The sequence below is a fragment of the Mytilus edulis genome, chromosome 8 (assembly GCF_963676685.1).
Source record: "Mytilus edulis chromosome 8, xbMytEdul2.2, whole genome shotgun sequence".
In the NCBI taxonomy this organism is placed as follows: domain Eukaryota; kingdom Metazoa; phylum Mollusca; class Bivalvia; order Mytilida; family Mytilidae; genus Mytilus; species Mytilus edulis.
Window position 1 is genome coordinate 2,715,408 of NC_092351.1, and position 9,509 is coordinate 2,724,916.

Sequence of the window (9,509 nt, forward strand, 5' to 3'; positions counted from 1 at the left end):
AAAGACATACTCAAATCTTTGGAAATTGGTAAAGCATCCGGTGAAGATTGTATTAGTCATCAAATGCTGAAATATACTGCTAATAGTGTGTGTGTACCTTTATTATTTATATTTAATTGTTCAATGAGAACCTCCAAATTTCCAAGTTGCTGGAAAGATGCTAATGTTTTAGCTTTTTTCAAAAAAGGGGATAAATCGATGGTTTCAAACTATCGTCCTATTGCATTGTTAAGTTGTGTGGGTAAAGTTTTTGAAAGAATAGTTTATAAACATATTTTTAATTTCATTTTTGAACATAAGCTATTGTATAAATTCCAGTCAGGTTTCGTTCCTGGTCATTCAACATTTCATCAAATGATTGAGATTTATCACAGAATTTGTTTAGCTATGGAAGATAAAGAAATTATGTGTATGATTTTTTGTGATATATCAAAGGCTTTTGACCGACTTTGGCATAAAGGTCTATTAGAAAAAATCAAAACTTATGGCATAAAAGGCAACTTATTGGGTTGGATTGAAAATTATTTGAGTAATAGGAGACAGAAAGTACTTCTAAAAAATTCAGACTCTGCATTTGGAACATTAAAAGCAGGTGTGCCCCAAGGCTCAGTACTTGGGCCTTTATTATTTCTGATGTTTATAAATGACATAGCAGATGAAATTCAGTGTTTAGTTAGACTTTTTGCCGATGATAGTTCACTTATGTATTCTTCAAACAATGCTTTAGATATAGAAAGGAGATTAAATGAGGATCTACAAACATTAAATGATTGGTCAAAACAATGGCTTGTAGATTTTAATCCTCAGAAAACAGAATATATGGTTTTTAATTTCCGTAAGGATGCACAGCCTATTTATTTGAAATTTAATGGAGAATTGATTAAAAAGGTTGATGACCATAAACATTTGGGTGTTACTTTTTCTGATAATTGTAAGTGGTCAGTACATATAGATAACATTTGCTGTAGTGCCACTAAACAAATTTTTGTTCTGAGAAAATTGAAATATATTCTTAACAGAAACAATCTTAATAAGATATATCTTGCATACATACTTCCACTTTTAGAATATGCATGTGAGCTATGGGATGGATGTTGTGTTAGAGATTCTGAAAAAATTGAGCGCTTGCAGTTTGAGGCAGCCAGAATTATTACTGGACTTCCGCAATTTGCAAGTATAGAATCCCTACTTTTTGAAACTGGATGGGAAACTTTGAGTTCTAGAAGAAATAGACGTAAATTATGTTTATTGCATAAAATACACAACAATAATGTTCCAGAATATCTTATGGATTGTATCTCGAATTATACAGATGATAATTATTATAATACTAGAAACCGTTCTCACTATAGAGTACCAAGATGTAGATTGGACATATTTTCTAAATCTTTTTTCCCTTCTTCAATTCGAACATGGAATTTATTACCATTAGATATTAGATCCATACAATCATCTCCAAATTTCAAAAACACTATCCGGAGAAATGATATTTCTTTTTTGGTACCTAAATATTATTTCATTGGAAACAGGATAGAAAATATACTACATACAAAATTACGACACAGATGTAGTCCTTTAAAAGCTGATTTATACAGAGTTAATTTAGTAAATGACCCCAGTTGTGAATGTGGGTGTCCATTAGAAGATTCGATTCATTTTTTCTTAGAATGTCCACTCTACATAAACTTTAGAAATCAGCTCTTTAAAAACATTCAACACTTAGCTGATATATCTATAGAACATATTTTATTTGGAACAGACGAAATTACTGTTGAACAAAACACAATCCTCTTCAGAAATGTACATAGTTATATACGCCATACAAAAAGATTCTTTGATTAATATTGCTGTATCTTAAAATGTACTCGTATCCAACTGTTATACTGTTTAAACATAATATAAAATTGTATATATTTTTCATATTGTATTGAAATATTTGATTGCTGTCATCTTGAAATTTTGTATATTGTACTTATATGGAGAGGATTTTCTTAAGTTGTTATAACTTGTATCCAATCCTATTGTATATTTAGACAATAAAATATGTTTAAACTATTGAAAATTTGAAAGAGTTTTATGATCATTATTACTCCATGTTTGTTGTACTATAAAATGATTCATATACTTGTCAATGGCATTTGTTAGCAAATACTAAACTATCACCACAAAAGTTCCCGTAAATTTCGACGTCGTCATAAAAAAATATCTGACATCACAATGGAAAAGTAAACAACCAATACCGGAAACACCAGAAGTAACTTGCACGAGATACACTTTTACGTAATTTGTACACGAGATGCACCTGATATGGGTTATCAGTCCGGGTTGGAAATTATGGCTTGTGTACTTCCGCTCATTACACATATGCAAAAGCTATCATATCAATGCTAAGTATATGATAAATAGACAATAACTGTTTAGTGTCTTTAAATTTGAAACAAAATGAACAAAAAAGTGATAAAATCACTAACATCTCGTTAACATTTTCTGCAAACGACATCTTTGGTCGAATCAAGGGAGCTAAGAAGGCTTGGTTTGAAAGCTAAACCCAGTCCGAATGCTGACTCAACTATTTCCGGATATTATAAATTCTTTACGCTTCCTAAAATTTTAAAAACCAAAAATTCACTAAATTTTTGTACAAAATTAAATCAATCCGACTCCATTTTGATTTCTTGAGATAGCATGAATAGAATAGGGTATCTAGATCTATGTAGCGGCTAGGCTAGCTATGCGTTCAATAGTTAAAATATACGTAGCGCTACGTAGCTGCTACGATATTGAACGCACCCCAGCTGTATTTGAATTGTACGAGGCTAGTAAACAAGGTGTATGCGAGCTTTTAGCAAGCTTCTACACCTGGGTTGAGTTCAATATCGTAGCAGCTACGTAGCCGCTACGTAGCTGCTATCTATATCTATGTAACAACTAGTATATAGCTACACGTTCAATAGTGAAAATCTACGTAGCGCTACGTAGCCGCTATGATATTGAACGCAGAATAACGTATTATAATGAAACATACGTCTAATGTAATTATATATATTTATACTGCACTCGTTCTATTTGAGCAGTCAAAATGCGTTGACTTTATATTTCTATGTCATATACAGTCACTGACCCGATATCACTTTTCCTCGTGAATGTTTAAATAGAAATTGCCGAAATAATATTGAATTATTCATACGACCTCTTCAACCTGTTCTTGTTTCAAATGCATACAACGATGCGTGGAACGACTCAACATTGTTTCTTTTGCAATTATCGGAAAAACATATTTAATCTGTTAATTTTTTTTGTTTGCAACCTATAAATCATTATGCTTTATGCTTATGGTTGATATTTAAGTCCATACTCAAACAATTTCGTTCACCATCGCGTGTTGGTCTCCGCGAGCATGATGTGAGGCCTTTTTAAAGGGTATTTCCCCTAATATTTAAATCAAATAAATAACCTTAACGCATTAAACAACAATTGAAAATGTTTTTTTTAGATTGCAGTATAAAGATTCGGCCCGAAACGGCGAAATAGCTCGGCACAGCCTCGCATTTCCCCGTTTCTAAGCCTCATCCTTATATCGTTAATATGTTAAGTCAATGCACTATTATTGTCTATATATATATGATTCATAAAAAAACATTTAGTGTTTTAAATCTCATCTTAAAATACATTAAATTTTGTACTTCTGTTTTCTTATTGTATTGATAACAACAGTTTTTATGGTTTTTGTAATTGCTCTTTTCCTTTATGAATTGCCTTAGAGAATTGTACATTGTTAGTGCAGATTTTAAGAGTTCACTTTCATTATTAATCTACATTGAAATTTCTAGATCCGCCAGTGTTCATGGATAATATTTTATAGTGCATGGAAAGTCATGATGTACTATAAAAATTAAAAGGCAAAATGAAGATTTTTCACTGGATGAGTATGTGTTGATCGTTTTTTTCACTTTTGTTTCACTTTCAATGTTGAGATTCTTTTCCTTTAATAACTTAACACGCATATTTTTTTTTATACAGATTAGACCGTTGGATTTCCTGTTTGAATGGTTTTACATTGCTAATTTTGGGGCCCTTTATAGCTTGCTGTTCGGTGTGAGCCAAGGCTCCGTGTTGAAGGTCGTACCTTGACCTATAATGGTTTACTTTTATAAACTGTTATTTGGATTGAGAGTTGTCTCATTGGCACTTATACCACATCTTTCTATATCTATATAATCAATCTCTATCTAAGGGGTTAGATTGAAAGTCACATGAAATACGGTTTCAATGAAGTCGAATTATTCACAAGCAGAAAAACGCACAGTAAAACGCATTTCAAAGAGGTCCGAGTCTGATGTTAGAATAGGCGACAGAAAAAAATAAATTACAGAAATACCGAATTCCAACATGTCAAAGGAAAATTCGAATTAAAAATCCTTTATCATCTGTCAAAATCAGGTCAAAGGTCAAACACATAAAACGAATGGAAAACAATTGTCATATTCCTGACTTGATACAGGCATTTCCTTGTGAATAAACAAAGTGGATTACACCTGACTTAATAACTTAGCTAAATCTCTCACTTGTATGAACATCGCATAAAATTCCATGACAATGTATATCGACAACAATATATGAACAAAACAAACAGACATAATAGGTAAATGTCAAAAATAGGGCTACAGCAGTCAACCTTCGGTTGTTATCTCAATCACTATACAACCGAAATAATTATGTGAACAGAGAAAAACAAAATGGCATATAGAAAAAAGGACATTAGCAAAAATGAAATACAAGAATACTATTAATAGGTAAAAGCAATTGCTGCCATGTAAATGTTTTGTTTTTTTGAATTTTTCATCCATATATATATATATATATAAGAATTTAACCTGACAGGAGTGTTGTCTAGTGAAAAGTAAGAAGGATTTTTAACTTTATATCAATAAAAGACTTTAGCAGAAAGTCATTTTTAATATATTTTATATATATATTTCACAAGGAGACAACACGTTTACCAGGCTAAAGTTGGGGTCAAATATACTTGTGTAGACTTGCTACATGTCCCTTCCTAATTATTATTATTTTTTCAATTTTGCCCCTTTAATAATTTTACTGCTATAACTAGGAGATTACAATTATACTGACATCTGCCGGAGGAAGCCTTTATCCAAGGGCAATCAGTAGGCTGGCACTTATCAGTAAACATATAAATTAGTAAGAGAGAAATATTAGAAAGGGAATTGTAGCAAGTTTAATACTTGTGCTGAAACATATAACTCAAAAGGAAATCATTATGGATTATCCCATGATAGTGTTTGTAACTGGGCAATAATTTCCTCTATTGATTTAATTTTTAAAACAATTTTCATAATTAATTTGAATTTAACCATTCAAAACATTTCAACTTTCCAAACGCAAATGTTGAAAGAAATAAGATATCTTTACAAGACATGTAAAAAATTGATTTATATATTTCAGCTTACTAAAAATATTTTCATAATGTAACTATGTCATCATTTCTTAAAACTAAGTCCCAAACATTATTGCTCAGTTGATATGTGTCATCCACATGCGGTACGAGATAACTATAATGTTCATGCAATCCCGAAAAGGGGGGTCATAACAGAAAACATGACATTAAATCGTCATTATACGAACAAGAACAAACAGCTCTACGTTGCTTTGATATCTATCAATTTATAGGAAACATTGCGAAAAATAATCTTCAATATTTCGCAAACATGATTGTAAAATAAAATTGCAAACACGGTGGCCGGACCGTCGAGTGTCAACAAACGTAGTAGGCTCGTCCACTGGAAAGACGAGGATAATGGTTTCATCATATGTCATGCATACCCAGTTTAGATTATGATATCCAAAAGGTCGTACTTTTTTTTTCAATCTATATATGCATCTAGTAAATTCCAAAACTGGCCTTGGCATCTATCACGTTTGGACGGGTCCATTTTATTTGTAAGGTAATCGATAAATTTTACGGAGTTTATGACAAAACAGGAAACAAACTTATTTGTATGTGTTATTAACAAGGGTTTCGTTCCGCTAAATTTTTTGGGCAAACAAATCAACAAAATATGTCTATTTTTAGATTACCGGTATCATTTGACACTATATATACGTATTTATATAAAATGTGGAGTGATTTTGATTTTACGATAAATTTATGAATGAACCATAATGTTATGAATGAACAACTTCAAGAGCACCTGACCTCTTTTTTAAAGAAACACAAATTTAACATATGAAACCGTATTTGATGAGACATAATTCAGTCAAATTTTTAATACTAAATCAACAACTGAAATGATTCCATATTTTGTTGAAACGTCATAGGTATAAATGCACTTTTTTCACTCGGACTCCAGACCTATGTTTTTTGATAGTCAAACGGTTATCCCCCTAAATACAAAAATACATCTACAAGAATAAGTGCTGAACATTTTTAAATCCACTTACGCTTTTCAAAAGTTTCAAGCTGTGTATTGCATTAGAAAACATACACAGGTGTTTAAGAATGACAGACCAGGATCCTGTTTAACAAAATACTATATGGCTTGATCTTGGCGGAGTCTCTGATCTGCGTCACAAAGATGGCATAAAAGTAATTGCTTTAAACAAATGACCACAGCACAACAACATATTAGCGGGATGCAAAAGTACCGAGCCATATCAAAAGGATATTACCCAAAATGGAATACACAGGATAAATAACAGAACACTACAAGAGGGACGAAAGATACCAAAGGGACAGTCAAAGTCATAAATCTAAAACAAACTGACAACGCCATGGCTAAAAATGAAAAAGACAAACAAACAACAGCACACATGACACAACATAGAAAGCCAAAGAATAAACAACACGAACCCCACCAAAAACCTAGGGGTGATCTCAGGTGCTCCGGAAAGGTTAGCAGATCCTGCTCCACATGTAAACAACAGTTAAGAAGAAACTTAGCAAATTAACGACAATAAGTATAAATTAACAATTAAAGGACTGCAAACAAATACTGACAAGCCAGCACCAGACTTCATTGATTAAGATCTCATGTCTTCATTATATATGAGCTTCATATATTTTATAGATATATATATGCTTATGATTGTTGTTATCCATTATATTAAGGTAATACATTGAAATCAAGATATTAAAAACATAATTTCGTAGAAATTTATTATCATTCGATTTTTTCTGACTAAATGAGATATTTTATTACATTATCAATGGTTTTTAATGTCAAATATCTCTAGTAAACTCTGCAAGACATAAAAATATTAAAAAATATAAATTTATATGTACTATGTTACATTGGTCAAGCATAGTACAACACCCACATATACTGAAAACAAATGGAAGCTGTTATTCAAGAATTAAAAAAATTCATCCGCTGTTTTATGACTATGTCTAAATACTAAACTCCACATGGATTCGCGCGACATTTGATATCATTTAAAATTCTACTGTTTGATGGTACACAGTATATACTGGTGTCTGTGTCTTCTTATTCTATACTAAGAATGACTAATATTTTTTTTATTATCTAAAAACCTACAATAATAAACAAAACACGCAACTACAAAAAAAGCGTAGAATAAAAAAAACAAAAAGAAACGAATGAAAAGAAATGAATAGAGTGCTAGTACATGTTTGCTATCTAGTATGTAAGCTCATTGAAACTTTCAATAAACTTATTCTTTAAGGATAACAATGTTGCATGTAAGTAGTTTTTTGGCCATTGTTTTATCGGTACTAAAATTGATTTTGTTTTTGATAAATTGAAATGTAACGAAATATGTAATGCTTTATATTTAAGATAGATATAGGAAGATGTGGTGTGAGTGCCAATGAGACAACTCTCCATACAAATAACAATTTAAAAAGTAAACCATTATAGGTTAAAGTACGGCCTTCAACACGGAGCCTTAGCTCACACCGAACAACAAGCTATAAAGGGCCCCAAAATTACTAGTGTAAAACCATTCAAACGGGAAAACCAACGGTCTAACACGTATATTGTACTACGTCTAGTCGGTGATGATATGCGCCTCTATATCATGCTTTTCTTTCGGAAACTGCGGGTATTCTTATTGTATTTTGTCTTTTTTATTTGTGATTGTATTGTCCTTGGTGCTTATCTGCCGAGTAAGTCATTTCGAGTTTGGTATTAATATTGAGCTGTTGAACAATTTTCGTTTGGTTCCTGTCATTAATAGTTGTCTTTCTCTTATGTTTTGTTACAAACCATTTCGTTTGGTTTTTCGTTTAAATTGTTTCACACTTGTTATGTTGGGGTCTTTTATATATGACTTTACGGTAAGGATTTTCTTCATGATTGGGAGCGAGAGGGAGAGAGAGAAAGGAGAAAGAGATTTAGTTATAACATATTTTATTAGCTGAATTAAAGCAAAATGGGAGTTAGACACAAATAAATCATACTTATGAAGTCTCCTCCGAAATACAACATAAGATTACAATAATAGTATAATATAGTGGACATGCATATAAAGTAAACAGTTTATAGAATATAATACTAGCTTTCAAAGGTAAAAAGAGGAGAGAGAGAGAAGAAAAAAGAGAAAAAGAAAGTTTGAAATGCCATACTAATTCTGCGAGGATGACCTGTGTGTTGATGATGACGATGATGTTCCGTGCCAGTAACAATAACTCTCTATCAAGGCATAAGAAATCTGTTTGACATTTTTAGGAAATTTCGAACATGTTGGAAAATTTGAAAGAGATAAATCGTTAGTGCTAATATTTTAATATCAGTTGTCTTTCATTACAGGCTTACGGAGAGTTTCACATACACAAACTAGCTCTACATCGAAAGATCATAAATCTAATTGCTCTAACAGTACTTCTGTGTACATTCGAAATATGAAAAAAAAAAAGCTGAAAAGAAGTGAATCGACGCCAGTGGTACTGCACATGGACCCTTAACGGGATTTTTTTATCTCCTAGACATCAACCCAATAAATTTTCCTTAACTCTGCATCTAGGGTAGAGTTCATCCTATGCTTTCGCTCTAGGACTTTTATAAAAGTTATGCCCATCTAGAATATTTCAAAGTTTTATTAGTTATAATAACAAAGGATCACAGATGTTAAGGGAAGTTTATTTCCAATACACATGATACAAAGGGGAGTAACACGAATTATTTTTTTTATCATAAGAACTTGATAAATTCCGACCAGGTACTTGTACAATGCGTTTTTAATTTAATCAGCTGTATATCCAGTGCAAGTATGATTTAATATTTAAATGATATTTAATAATAATACATAAGATATGAAAATCCCCTACCCGATCGACTGTGTGGTTTAAATTCTATCTGATGGTGTTCCTAGAATGGTAGATTTAGCAGATAACTTATAAATTTGCAATTGGAACGTGAATTTATCGTTTCTCTCCCCTCTTCCGAGTATATTCGATATATTTGATTGCATTGTATTTATGTTTTGGGAAGGTTAACTTTCTGGTAATAAGACCCGTCACGGCCTGGCTGGGG